This window comes from Paroedura picta, chromosome 1 (assembly GCF_049243985.1).
Source record: "Paroedura picta isolate Pp20150507F chromosome 1, Ppicta_v3.0, whole genome shotgun sequence".
Classification (NCBI taxonomy): Eukaryota; Metazoa; Chordata; class Lepidosauria; order Squamata; family Gekkonidae; genus Paroedura; species Paroedura picta.
The window spans coordinates 133,444,102-133,458,037 of NC_135369.1; the positions used below are offsets into that span (position 1 = coordinate 133,444,102).

A 13,936-nucleotide genomic window follows, 5' to 3' on the forward strand; every position below is an offset into this window, starting at 1 on the left:
AACCCTTGTTAAAAACTCTTTTCTTAGTTTTAAATTCTGGGATCATGGAATCCAAGCATTTTTTTTAAAGTTCAGACACTGAATCATTTAGTTCTATTAGTGAGGAACCATTATCTCACTTATCATATTAGAGACCTACCAGACAGGTTCCAGTCAGATTTTCAGAGGGGCAGGAGAACCAGCAGACCCTAGTAATCTTTAATCTTTCTAATAGACCTCTCTTGGCTGTGGAAGAAAGAGTTCTCAACAAGGGCTTGGGTTTTGTGCTCACATATAAATATACCTTTAAAACACAGATTGACCTTTTCAAGATGACTCGAATTTTGAAGTTAAAACTTTATTTTCTGAACAAGACAGTGCACCTTTTTCTTCATTTAAAGTTAGGTCCATGTTTACAAAGGAGCTTCTCCATTTACCTCAAAATTTTGTTTTAGGTAAAATTCAATAGCAGCTATAGTTAAACTAATTATTAGCCATTTATTGATTTGTTAAAACATTTTTACCAAGGCAAATCCAATTTCCTGACTACTATCTTTTTGCAGGCCATGGAATCAATAGAAGGTATGTATCAAGCTTGCCTTTGAAAAATACTAATCAAGGTAAAATTACTTGACATATGATGTGATTAAAGAAAAATTCTATAGAAGTCCATTATCTAAAAATATTTATATTTCATCATATCACTGAGGCAATTTCATAAGCTTCACTTATAACAATTACAATGAAATCATTGAAATCTGTTATGGGCAGTCCATGGCTGAATCTACATGGATCTTTTATTCCAATCCCAGGTCGATTCAATCCCTACCAACTCCGCTGAATGCGATTTCCATTCTGATTTTGGCCAATCTAAAATTTCCCTCTGGAACAAGCATGATTGATCTGGAGTGACCCTACCTTTCCGCACGATATCCTGGAGTGGATATAACCCTCGATATTTGAAAAATCGGCATGAGTAAGCGTGCAGCTATCTGCTTTCCCCGAAATACCTTGCTGCTGAACCTTCAATGTTGTAGAAAAGCCCTGATTGGGCAGGGTGTCAGTTCAAAGGCTTTGTCATTCCCCAGTTGCAGGGCTTCCCTTAAAGGGGAAGCCCCTTCTCTTGGCAAAGATTTTCCTCTTGGATTTATTCCCCCTCCTCTGCTGTTTACAATCCTCTTCCCACCTCCTCCTTCAAGAAAAGAAAGAGGCTCCTGCTGTGCTTGGCTCCCCCCCTTCTGAGCTTCCCTAATCATGTGCAGAACACTTTTCTGTTTCAATGAGGAGGAGGGGGATAGAGGAAACCCAAGTTCAAATCACTCTGAATTCAGCAGGATTCACAATGGAATAGACAAAGTAAGTGCAGAATCAGCCCATATCTCCTCTGTTTCCAATGACATATTATATAAATTACATGACTAAAATTGTTAAACACAAGAAAGAGGGAAGAAGAAGAAATTTATTTTTTCTACCCAGCTTTTCACTACCCAAAGGATTCTCAAAGTGACTTATGATCTTCTTCCCTTCCTCCCCCACAGCAGAAACCCTGTGAGGTGGCACTTACAACGTATTTAAGAATAAAAAATATAACATTACACATTGACAGTTTTGCCAGTCTGAAATTTTTTGTTGTTTACAGCAGTGGACCCCAGCCCCGGGTCTGGGGACCGGTACCGGTCCATGGATCAGTTAGTGGATCAGCCATGGCTCCTCCTCATCCTCCTCCCCAGCTGCTGCCTCGGGGGCTGCCCTGCTACTCTGCCGCCAGCTCACCTTTGGTGTTTTCCAGCAGCTGGGGCTCCCCCTCGGCATGGCACTGCACAGCTGCTGCTGGCAGCACCCCCCCAGTGGGTGGTGGGAAGTCAGCAAGTGGACCAGGGGCTCAGGCGGCAGTAGTGTCCCTCTGCAAAAGACCACCCCACCGGGCCTCAGTAAAATTGTCAAGCGTTGACCGGTCCCCAGTGATAAAAAGGTTGGGGACCACTGGTTTACAGGGATGAGCTATTACTTGCAGTGAGGGAAGGAGGCAAAGTCTATCTATCACACGTGGTATGCTTTGGTGCAAGTTTTCAAATGTGATGTATCTCTGGCAGCAGGATGCAATGAACAAGTACAAACATAGGGAGGAGAAAGTTAATTTGGTCGCTTGCTTTCATGCTTGAAACAACATATACTCTATGCTTACAAGTCAATATGTACACATTAATAAAGCCCATAATTTTAAATAAAATGACAATTTTTCTGTTGTCATTAAAAACTTCTTGGTATAAAATGCCTTCTCATCAGTGGCATACCAAGGGAGTGGTCTGCCCTGTGTACAGGCGATGGATTCCCCACACCTCCACATCAACAAAAAAAGAATATGATATATGTTACGATAACATTTATTGTATATAGCCAAAGGCCATTACAAAGCACAATTAAAACACTGTGGTACAAATACGAATAAAACAATATTTCTCCAATATTGCATACATAAAATTGTAAATATGGGCTACTGAATTACAACAAGAGGGTAAAAATGGTGTATCAAGGTAGAGATTCCTGTAAAAATGCTTTGGCTCAGATCTTCCTGGCAGCCAGAGCGAAAAATGCCCTCCTATATGAGATATAGGGGTTGACATCCGATAACAGGTAGGTGATTTTGTGACTTTTTTCCTCCCCAGAGCTGTCTCACAATGTTCAAGAGCTGGCTTGCTTGCTGTCTCTCTATTGTACAGACACACACAACAGTGGAGAAAAGGGAGAGTGAGTGTGAGTGCACTCCACCCCCACCCACAAGTAAGCTGAGTTAGAAATGCATCTTTTATGTTGAGTGGATTCCACTATCCAAACATTCTCCTTCTCTTGACTTTGGGAGGGGGGGGGAGAAGAGAAGTTAATCACTTGTGGCACTGTCAGACCACAGCTCACTTCCACACTCCTTCCAAGCCCCATCCACTTGCCTGCCTCTCTCCCTAGAGACTAGCATCTGGGTGGCCTGGGTTCAAAGGAGAGAGGAGTAGTGTTAAAAATAATCCACTCTGGATATCATATATGCTAGATATGCACCTTTGCTCACAAACTACTACTGTCAAAGGGCCAGAACACTGATCAGAATAACTGTTCAGATTTCAACAAGTATTCATTTAGAAAGAATGAACAGGCATTTCATGTATAGAAGAATATTGCCTGGGAATCTGCAAGTCTCTCTTCTATGATGGCTGTTACAGTTGGGAGAACTGCCAATTCACCTTCACACACCTGGCTCATGTATTAGTGGGGGGCATTGGTAGTGGTTTGCATTTCTTCCTGCCCACCTCTTTCATTCAGTAGTGAAGTGGGCATTTAGGTTGTATCTCCTCCTCCCCTGCCCCTTTTGCCTCTTCCCCTAGCAACCTGGCTCATGGGTCAGCAAATGTCTCCTCTAAAATAGTGGCTAAGCCCAATAAACTCTGAGTAATCTTTTTTTTTCTTTGTATGCCTGATATTTATCATATTAGGACTGTTTCTGCATGAGGAATCTGCCACTGGACAGTCTCTGGTTTCTGGTGGATTTTAGAACCCCTTCCACATGATGTCACCTGCATCCTGAGGGTGTCCAGGGGCTGGCCCATGTTTTGCCCATGTGCCTCGGAATGAGGAAAATCACAAAAAGTGGATTTGCCACATTTTATCACGCATCCCATTGGTGAATAAACAGTGATCAACCAGAGGGAAGCCCATATGGAGGGGGAAATGTGCAATAGTCTCTCTGTAGTATAGTCCCACCCTTGTACCCGCACTCCCGTGTCCATTTCCTGCTCTGAGTATTATTTTTTAAAAGATGCCATGGTTCATGTTGCAGCATGACAGCTACACCCCTACAAAGCTACATTCTCAAAGGTAAAATAAAAAATCTTATTTAAAATGTCCACAGTCTTTTTGAGATCAGGCAGACAAAACACAGTCCTGTTTCTGTTTTCTGGAGGTGGGGAATGAGCTGGGAAAGAGGGGGACGGGTGGTTGAAGCAGCCTTCCCCTGATCATCCAGGCATGTCTGCTGCTTGTTTTAAAGCCTACCACTCACACAGAAGCACTCTTTGAGCTGCAGTTACCATGTTCAACCTCTCACAATTCCACCCAGACATAGAGTCCAAAACACCACAAATCTCCAAAAGAAGGGGGGAATGCTGTATCATTCTGCCATTTCTCCATAGCAATGTGGAAGTGTTATTTTTGTATTAAAATTCACCTGTGTTGTGGCATTGTCACATAGCAATGTGGAAGTTCCTTTTAAAAATAATATCGGGGCTGGTGGAGGAAGAAAGTTTCAGTCCACAAGATAACTGCTGTGCCGTGATTGGTGGCTTGCTGTGATTGTCGAGCCAAAGAGTAGGCAGGAGAAGTTCATTTTGCTTTCCCTTGCAGCCTTGTTGGGAGACAAAAAGCCACAAAGGAGCAGAGGGGAAACTCTGGAGGGGTCTCCCGTGAGGAGGGCTGCAAATGCAAGCTTGACCAGCCAGCATTTGCAAGCAGGAGGCCACTCACATTTTAGCCCTCTATGTGGAAATGGTCTAGGTTAAGACCTAGCACAACCCAGGAATGACTCAAGACTTTTCTAAAGACTTACCTTGCATGCCTACACATCCAAATGGGAGTCACTTGTACTGCATACTGGTCATGGTGGATGTGTTCAATATATACAGTCTGATATACGAAACTGAGGCTTCTCTGGGGCTCCATTAGGAAACCAAACAGCACGTTGCAATTTACTGGAGAGTGCTTTTGGGTTCAATATAAACATGGAGCAATAGTGCTATTTCAAGCCTAAAATTTCAGAGAGCAGCATCCTTAGATTCCATAAACAAGACCCTGCATGATCCTCAACATGTACAAGCTTCCCGTGCAAGCTTCCTAGAAAGCCTGTGCTATCTCTAATGTACCCACAGAGAGTCCTGAGAAAGGAGGGTGTTGGGAGATCCCTTTCTCCCCTCTGTATTTTCCCTTTCTGCATGGAAAGAAATGAGTGCTCAAGGCTGAGCATCGCACTAATATCGGGGGGGGGGGATACAGAAGTATCAGTGCATCTTATTCTGTACAGAAATTGCAGAATATATATAAAATAATTATGATGAGGGACATAATACTCAAAAAAGTACTTTAATGTCAAGAAGATTTTACAAACCATACAATACAGGCTGTCTACCATTTGTCCACACTCCATTTGTCTAAGAGTCTACCGTTTGTCTAGAAACCCCCCTCAAGTGACTTTTGTAAGGATTAAGCCTATCATTTAAAAAAATGAATCATCATAGTAAAACAATTTAAAAGAAAGAAAAATATACAGAAGTCGTAAACATGAGGTGTGGCAGATGTCATTACAGAGCAGGTCATGGCCTTCATATTGAAGCAACAGGCAGATCAGCTTCAGTGGCTTATGAAATTCTGACCTCTGCTGCCTGAAAGGAGGACTTGGGTTTTCATAGGAGAGGTTAGGAATTTAACAGAGGCAATAAAGGGGATCCAGTGTTCTGTAAACAGCATTATGGTTGACTTAGTTGTTACGGCTCTAGTTTCAACAATACATATACATTTAATCCCATTCAAACAGCATTAAGACGTGGTACTACATCTGCTAATAGTAATTAAATAACAATTCAGGAGTTCCAAATCCTGTATTATTTGTTAGTGCAGATATGGTACAATGCTACAATTATAGAATTACTTTACATTTATCTATTATATTTATCTATTAAATTTATATACTACCCTCCCCAGAGGCAGTAGCATAACTTCTGTTATTCTTAGTAACATAACTTTCTGTTATTCTGCTACTGTCATTCACCTTTATCATTAATTCAGGACCAGCATTATGTAAATAGCTATATGTAGTGTTGCTTCTCTCTAGGTCACTTTTGCTCTATTGTAGATTAACAGAATGACCATATTCTTTTGCAGAATGTCAACCAAATAGCTTCCATTCCAGTTTCTAAATGCAAGGCCAACCAGTACATTCTTGATATCAGAAGAGTGATTATTGTTAAGATTTATTTTAATTTGTTTATCATTGATTGTTACCCATCCCGTCTGCACTCAAAGAGGAATCAAGTAGAAATAACCTAAATAAAAGGCAGATGTTCCTCTTTAGTATGTCAGCTGCTTGAAGATTTCATGTGGCTGGGTCTAAGAATATTAAGGTTTCTTCTTCTCAGAGGTCATTTTGAGTGCCTTATTTGTCTGGCAACCAGCTAATTCACCTTCTGTGGAGGTCACTCTGCTTGCTGCTCATGAAATCTTTTCCACTGGAACAAGGGGTCAAGATGAAAAGGACAGAACAGAGGAGAAACCATCTTGCTGGTAGAAGCTTATTTCTGTGTGAAGCAGCATCTGACACCTGCAAGTGGGTAATTCCATTGCATGCCAGCAGTTCAAACAAATGTTGATACAGCTGCTCTCTGCCATTCCACTTTCTCCCCAGTAGCTACTGTTGCCTTTAATCTTCTGTAGATGCCCACATGTGGCTAAAACTGGCCTGCTTTTGTCTCTGATGCCCATGGTTCTCCATTTGTGGCGCAAAATGCATCAAGAAAATGGTGGTGGGGTTTGCTGAATATGACAGGGCAAAGATCTGTCTCAAATATATAAAGCTTACAAATGCTGTGTTACAATCTTCTATATACCCTTGTGATAAACTAGCTAACTTATATGTAATTTTTTGTTCTACAACGTTTTCTGCTTAGGACACCATCACCTGTACAGTAACAAGCAGTGTACAGACATTTTTTGGTCTGGTAACCAAAGTACTTTTATCTTCTGGAAGAAAAATGTGGCAGAATACCCTACCTAAATATAGATATCATTTATTACTTATTTAAAACATTGCATAGTGTGTTTCCATTCAATCAGTGTTTACAAAGTAATAACATTAAGTGACTAAAACAGTTAAAAGCATACAATTCAATTAAAACACATAAACAAAAATATAACATTCAATCAAAAAGACATAACAGTAAAAGGAGAACCAAAAAAAACAAAAACATTATAGGGATCATGCCAGATGAAACAAAAGAAGTCTTCACCGACTGGCAAAATACATTGATAGAGACAGCTGAATCTCCCTTGGGAGGGAATTTCAAAGCATTGATGCCACAATAGAGAAGGCCCTTTTTCAGGTCACTCCTCACCTAGCCTGAGATGGTGGGGGCAACTGAATAAAGGTATCCAAGGATGATCAGAGTGACTGGGTAGGTTTGTAAAGGAAGAGGAACTTTAAGGTTCCTTAAGGTATGTAGGTCCTAGGCCCTACAGGATGTCAATAACAGCACACTGAATTGAGCCCAGAACCAAACTGAAAGTCTGTATACATGGAACAAGATTGAAACGATATGACTACAGTCAACTCTAACCACAGCATTCTGTACCGACTATAGTTTCCAGATATACTTCAAAGGTAGCCTCATGTAGATCAGTATCTTGATATTACAAGGGCATGCCCCCAAATGGCAGGAAGGGCCACATGCTGGTTTATGAGCTGAAACTGCTGAAAGGCATTCCTGGTCACTGCTGCCATCTGTTCATTCAACAGGAGGGCAAGATCCAAGAGAACTCCCAAACTATGAACCTCTTCCTTTATTGCTGTTGTTATGTGCGAAGTCGTGTCCGACCCATCGCGACCCCATGGACAATGATCCTCCAGGCCTTCCTGCCCTCTACCATTCCCCGGAGTCCATTTAAGTTTGCACCGACTGCTTCAGTGACTCCATCCAGCCACCTCATTCTCTGTCGTCCCCTTCTTCTTTTTGCCCTCGATCGCTCCCAGCATTAGGCTCTTCTCCAGGGAGTCCTTCCTTCTCATGAGGTGGCCAAAGTATTTGAGTTTCATCTTCAGGATCCGGCCTTCTAAAGAGCAGTCAGGGTTGATCTCCTCTAGGACTGACCGGTTTGTTCGCCTTGCAGTCCAAGGGACTCGCAAGAGTCTTCTCCAGCACCAGAGTTCAAAAGCCTCAATTCTTTGACGCTCGGCCTTCCTTATGGTCCAACTTTCGCAGCCATACATTGCAACTGGGAAGACCATAGCCTTGACTAAATGCACTTTTGTTGGCAGGGTGATGTCTCTGCTTTTTAGGATGCTGTCTAGATTTGCCATAGCTTTCCTCCCCAGGAGCAAGCGTCTTTTAATTTCTTTGCTGCAGTCCCCATCTGCAGTAATCTTGGAGCCCAGGAAAATAAAATCTGTCACTATCTCCATTTCTTCCCCGTCTTCCCCTCTTCCTTTAAGGGGAGTGCAAACTCATCCAGTATAGTCCGTAAGCTACTTCCGAGATAAGACCTTTCACCTACCAGTAGCAGCTTTATTTTTTCAGGAATAACTTTCAGCTTGTTAGTGTTCATCCATTTCAGGACTTCTTTTTCTGTTTCAGAAATCATCCAGGGCATCAACAGGTGCACCAACCATATCAACAAGAAAATCCCCTAATGTTGTCTGAAAATTTGTTGGATTCATCAGGATACCATGCAGTAGTTATATCTTTGGGTGTTTTTTTTTTACCTCATAAGTTTATTATCCAGAGAACCATTGTGAAGGACTGTTGAGACATATAGTCCTTCATGACAACCTGAAGACCCATCCTGGCAGCCGAGAGAATATTTACATTACCACACAGAGAGATATCATTGGGGCAGAAAAATACCCGAACATAAAATAATGTTAAAGTTAAATTTAGACTTTTTGATTTCTAATTCATGACAGTTGTCTAATATTTCAAATTTAAAAAAGTGTACAGGAACCATACTGGTATGAATTATTCAAAAAGCAGGAATGAATTTATTCAAGTGACATTCTGCCTCATATCAAAGCATATCTTAGGCTCAGTTTGTTTTCTTTGTACTATGAAAAACAATGACATTTGAGACCACAAACAAACAAAAATTGGTATGACTTTTTTACCACAAGATACACAGAGAATTTGGCATGGGGTAGAAGTGTATCCAAAAGCAAGATGTGCAAGTTGTCCCTGCCCCCCCCCCGAATAGTAGAATACTAGAAATTAACCCCCTGTATCCAAAATACAGCGGGTGCTAGTGGGTAGTGGGGGCTTGGGGAAGGCCCTCCCACATGGTGGCCCCCCTCCAACCTCCCAGGCCCCCACTCTCTTGCCCGACTCATTTCCCCCCACCCCCTCTCAGCTTCAGCGCGGGGCTCGGAGCCCCATGCTGAAGGCTGCTTGGCCAACCCCACTCTTCCCAGCTTCAGCGTGGGGCTCAGAGCCCCACACTGAAGGGTGCTCCGCTCCCCCCACCCCCTTCCAACTTCAGCACAGGGCTCTGAGCCTGGCCACCTCCATCCCCTCCCAGCTTCAGCGTGGGGCTCGGAGCCCTGCTCTGTAGGCTGCTCTGCCACCCCTACACCCTCCCAGCTTCAGTGCGGGGCTCCAAGCCCCGCGCAGAAGGCTTATCCTCTCCCACCTCCTCCCAGCTTCAGCACGGAGCTCGCCAGGCTCCCCCCTCCCTGGCCAGCTCCGTCCTGGGCTCTCCACCCCCCTCCTGGCCCAGGCTCCCCCCCCCCGTCCCAGCTTCCTGGCTTCGTGGCTGGGGAAGGAGCTGGGGCGGTGTGTCTGTGATGCGCCAGCCCAGCTCCTGGAGCGGCTGCAAAGGCCTCCCCCCCTCTTGGGGCAGCTTCCCTGGGGCTCTGGGCCTACCTCGCCTCTCAGCAGCCAGCTGAGGAATGGCCACCGTGGGGCGAAGGTGGACCACGTGGGGGGTGGGCAGGTTGGGAGGTGCTTTGCACCTCCCAACTGGCCAGTCTTGGGGCAAGGGGCCAATCGCGCCTCCTGATTGGGCCCTCCATTTGTCAGTCTAGGGCCAGGGGCCAATTGTTGTCCCCCCCTCTTTCTTACTGTTTTATTTGTCGCTCTGTGGAGCAGTTACAAATAACATTTAAAATTAGTATTTCTGTATGTAATTTTGAATCTTTTCAACACTTTTAGAAATATGATACCTAACTGGGAGGGGTGGCGAATACTTCAGAAGGCAGAGAGAGTTCAATGTAATCTGAACATGCTAAAAACTGGGCAAATGAGACCAATATGCAATTCAATAAGAGTTCTACATCTGGGTCACAATGAGAAGCATAAATACTGGATGGGTAGCAGTGAGTATGAATGAGATCTTGGGGTACTCATGTACTGTAAGCTAAATATGAGCAGGCAGTATGATGCAGCAGTAAAGAAGGCAAACTCAGTCTTCGACTGTATCAACAGAGGCATCTCATCAAAATCACAAGACGTCACAGTACCACTGTATACTGCATTGGTCAGACCTCACCTGGAGTACTGTGTGCAGTTCTGGAGGCCTCGCTTCAAGAAGGACATAGAGAACATTTATAGGGTTCAGAGGAGAGTGACAAGGATGATCCAGGGCCTGGGGAACAGGCCCTATGAGGAAAGGCTGAGGGACTTGGGATTGTTCAACATGGAGAAGGGGAAGTTGAAAGGGCACATGTTTGTTCTCTTTAAGTATTTGAAAGATTATCACTTGAAGGAGGGCAAGGAGTGGTTCCTGTTCGCAGCAGAGGGTAGGCCCTACAATAATAGGTTTGAACTATGTGTAGAATGGTACCAGCAAGATATCGGGGTTGGGAGAGGAAATTTTACAGTCAGAGTCGTTAAACAGTGGAATCAGCTGCTTAAGGAATTGGCGAGCTCCCCTTCACTGGCAGCCTTTAAGCAGTGGCTGGACAGATTCTTATCCTGGATGTCTTAGGCCGATCCTGCGTTGAGCAGGGCATTGGATTAGATGGTCTGTATTGCCCCTTCCAACTCTATGATTATACAAGATGCTATTATATTTTTTCTTTTTAGACCTGTCAAGTTAGAGGAAAGCAAAAGGTAAGGTTAAAAAAAGTGTCAAAACCATTTTTGGCAAAGTTGAAGCAAACAGACTACTTCAGATCTACAAATAAAATCTGAGGATGTGTCTGACAAATGATGTAATGCTTATTAGAAAATTACTGATTCTTACAGTTTACATTTACAAAGCATATCTGAATACTAGTATTCCTTTAAGGAAAAGAAATCACTATGAGTATATGAAATTTGTTTAACAGTCCATGTTTAGTTAGAAGGGAGCCCCACTTTGTTCAACTAGACTCATACACAAACTGGTGGATGCAGACCCTTCCTCTAAGTGTCCAGTCTGCCAAAAGTCTATATACTACCTACACATTTATATTGATTAACATCTTGGTTCAGTTGTTTCCTTCCAATAACTTGAATCTGTGACATTTTGCTTTCAGTAACAACAGTCCCAAGCTATTAAGGGTGCTTCTCAAATTCTAAATTCTCTATATATTTTGGGCTTCTAAATGTTCCAAGCAGAATCCATGCATTAAATTTGTGTTTGTTTTGAAACAGATAACCCCAAAAATGATCAAGCAAGGCCAGTTTCAGGCCTTTCCTTGGCAAAAGTTCCATGAGGGAGGACAGGACTGAGAAACTAGTTTTCCCTAACCAGGGAAACCAGCTGGAGTTGCCAACAGACCTGGAGAAAAATGTTCTATCCCTTTAATAGAGGATTAATTTCTGAAAGACACAGCCAAAGCTTTTCATGGTATCATGTGGGAATTGATATACCATCAAGTTTCTATTAAAGAGACAATATTTTTTCCTCTCAGGCAGTTGGCAATCCTTGCTACAACACACTCTGTCTCTGGCAAATATAAGAGTGGTAGGCAAAAATGTTTACTGTGGCATGTCAAGTGGGGTGATGAGCAGCTGGCCTTCTTCACCAACTCTGGCTGAAAAACACTTTCTCCTCTGGAAGCAAGGGACTTCATCCATTTTACTTGTTTGGGTAACACCTGGCTGTTTCGACCAAGAGTTTAATTTCGCTTCCTTGGAGTCTGAATTCTGCTTAAAGTGACATTCAGATCTTGCAACAGGAGAGAAATGTTCTGGTAGGTTTTCCATTCCAGCGTTTCCATTGAACATATTGCTGTCTGAGTGGCGTTGAATCTACATGGACACTCCTCCCCAAAGTTCTTTTACTGAGTCTGTGGGTTTATTCCTCTTTACAAGCAGGTCTAAGTAGGTTTATTTAGAAGTAAGTCTCATTCTGTTCAATTAACTTGCTTCCAGGAGTGCACTTACTTAGAAGTGTAGCCTTTGTAACAGAAAATTTTCATTTTCCTCTGGTACTTCGGTATACCCTTTCTTTTTTTGTTCATGAGTTATTTAAAACACTAGCTTCAAAGCCCGTTCTTAAGGACAGGCCCTGAAAGGGTCCCCTCTCCTGGCCCCTGGCCAGGCAGCTTAAGGTGGCTTTGGGCCTCCGAATCAAATGGGGCAGGCGGGGGCTGGCCAGCTCGTTAGCAGGTCCAAGAAAGAGCTACTTAGCATGCAGTCGGCAGGCCTACTCAGCTCTTATGTCACCCGATGCCCAAACTCAGTTCTTCACACCCAGACAGGGAGAAAGAAAAATGCCCCCTCCTCTCACCTCCCCTTTAGACATTTCGCGGTCAGCTCACAAGGGCTGGGAGGCCCTTGTGAGCAGGCCTAACCTAGCAGGCCAGGAGGCCCACGTTAGCAAGCCCTCCACCATGACCCTTTGCCCAGGGCCCTCTCACCTGCTGTTGGCTCCAGGCACTGAAGTGTCTGAGAGCAAAGGGGCTAGAGTCCAGGGCTGGAGGGCAGGAGCCACAGGGGCAGGGCCAATCAGGACAAAGCTGGCTGCACCCTGATTGGCCCTATTCTAACTTGGACAGCCAGACACGTCCCACCCCCTAGGCTGTTTCAGAAATATATAGAACAACAATGGATAAGGATGTAGAGGGGGCATAAATAACCCTCTTTCAAAAGCTACAATACAGAATTTCATTGAGAAAACATATCATGCATGATTATTTCAGTCAAAAGGAAAACCATGTGAGAATTGTATAAGGAGAGGCTTACCCAAAAATAGCAAAAACACCATTGTATAGATGCAATTCTGAATGTCATAATCTCTTCTGGGGAGGCTGGTCTACTCTAAGAACATGGTCTGTGATGTGACTTCCAGTGTCCCCAAATTGGCAGTAGGATTGCCAAGGGAATCCCCACAGAAAGTGCTTTTAATCCATATTTCTTTCTTCTGCTCCGTTTGCCTTTCAGGGTTTTTGCCACCCATTTCAAAACAAGACAGGCAGCAAACACAGAGGACACTGCCTGGGAGCACAAGAGAGAGAAAGCACAAGCTCCTGGCTATTATCTGTTGGCAGGAGGGTCTGGCTGCGAGGGGGTGGGCAAAGGAAGGCCTCCACCACATGCTGGAGAGCCAGCGGACGGGACACTGAAATGCTCCTCCACTGAAAATCTTGTTGAACCCCTGGTAAGTCCTCCTGCAGGACTCAAATTGAGCAATAAAAGTTCTTGCTGTGATATGGGTATGTTAAACCTAAAACCTGTGTACAAACATTTAAATACCAAAATAGGAAAAGTTCCAGTAATCCAAAATAAATTAGGAGAGAAACTGCAGGAGAAAGGGAAAAACGTTTATTGCATATAGTGGCCATTTAATCATAAATAAGGCTGCATTATAATTAGAACGGCTTGTTTTAATGAAAAGCAGATACATTGAAGGTCATGGGTGACATCTGCCAGGGCAAATCTGGCACAGAGACACAAGGAGATTTCTGGAGATGTCCTCTGGATCCTCTTTGTGTCCCTGCTTCTCCAAAAGTCCAGCTGGATGCATTCCTGCAAGGCAAAAACACAGCGGTAAGCAGGGATTGTGGACTCCCCTCTGCCGGCATCCTCCAGGGACTTCCACAGCCTTCAGTTGGCCAACATCCACTGGGATCCATCAGCCTGCCTCCACGGACTTCCACCTGCGAATGGCCACTGGCTCACATTCACACACACATTCACGCCAGTGCGCTGTGCTGAGGGCGGGTAGCCACACAGCAATGGACACACCCCCATTCACTCACACATTCACACACACACACTCCCCAGCTGCCATT

General features: G+C 43.9%; 1 long non-coding RNA gene across 1 annotated transcript; it reads left to right on the forward strand.

The window, feature by feature from the left end:
• The first annotated feature begins 334 nt into the window (after positions 1-334).
• Positions 335-13,341, forward strand: LOC143843239 (uncharacterized). The gene is made up of 3 exons (XR_013233508.1): positions 335-561; positions 2,646-2,760; positions 13,086-13,341. It is a non-coding gene; the product is annotated as an uncharacterized LOC143843239 (long non-coding RNA).
• Positions 13,342-13,936: the final 595 nt, after the last annotated feature.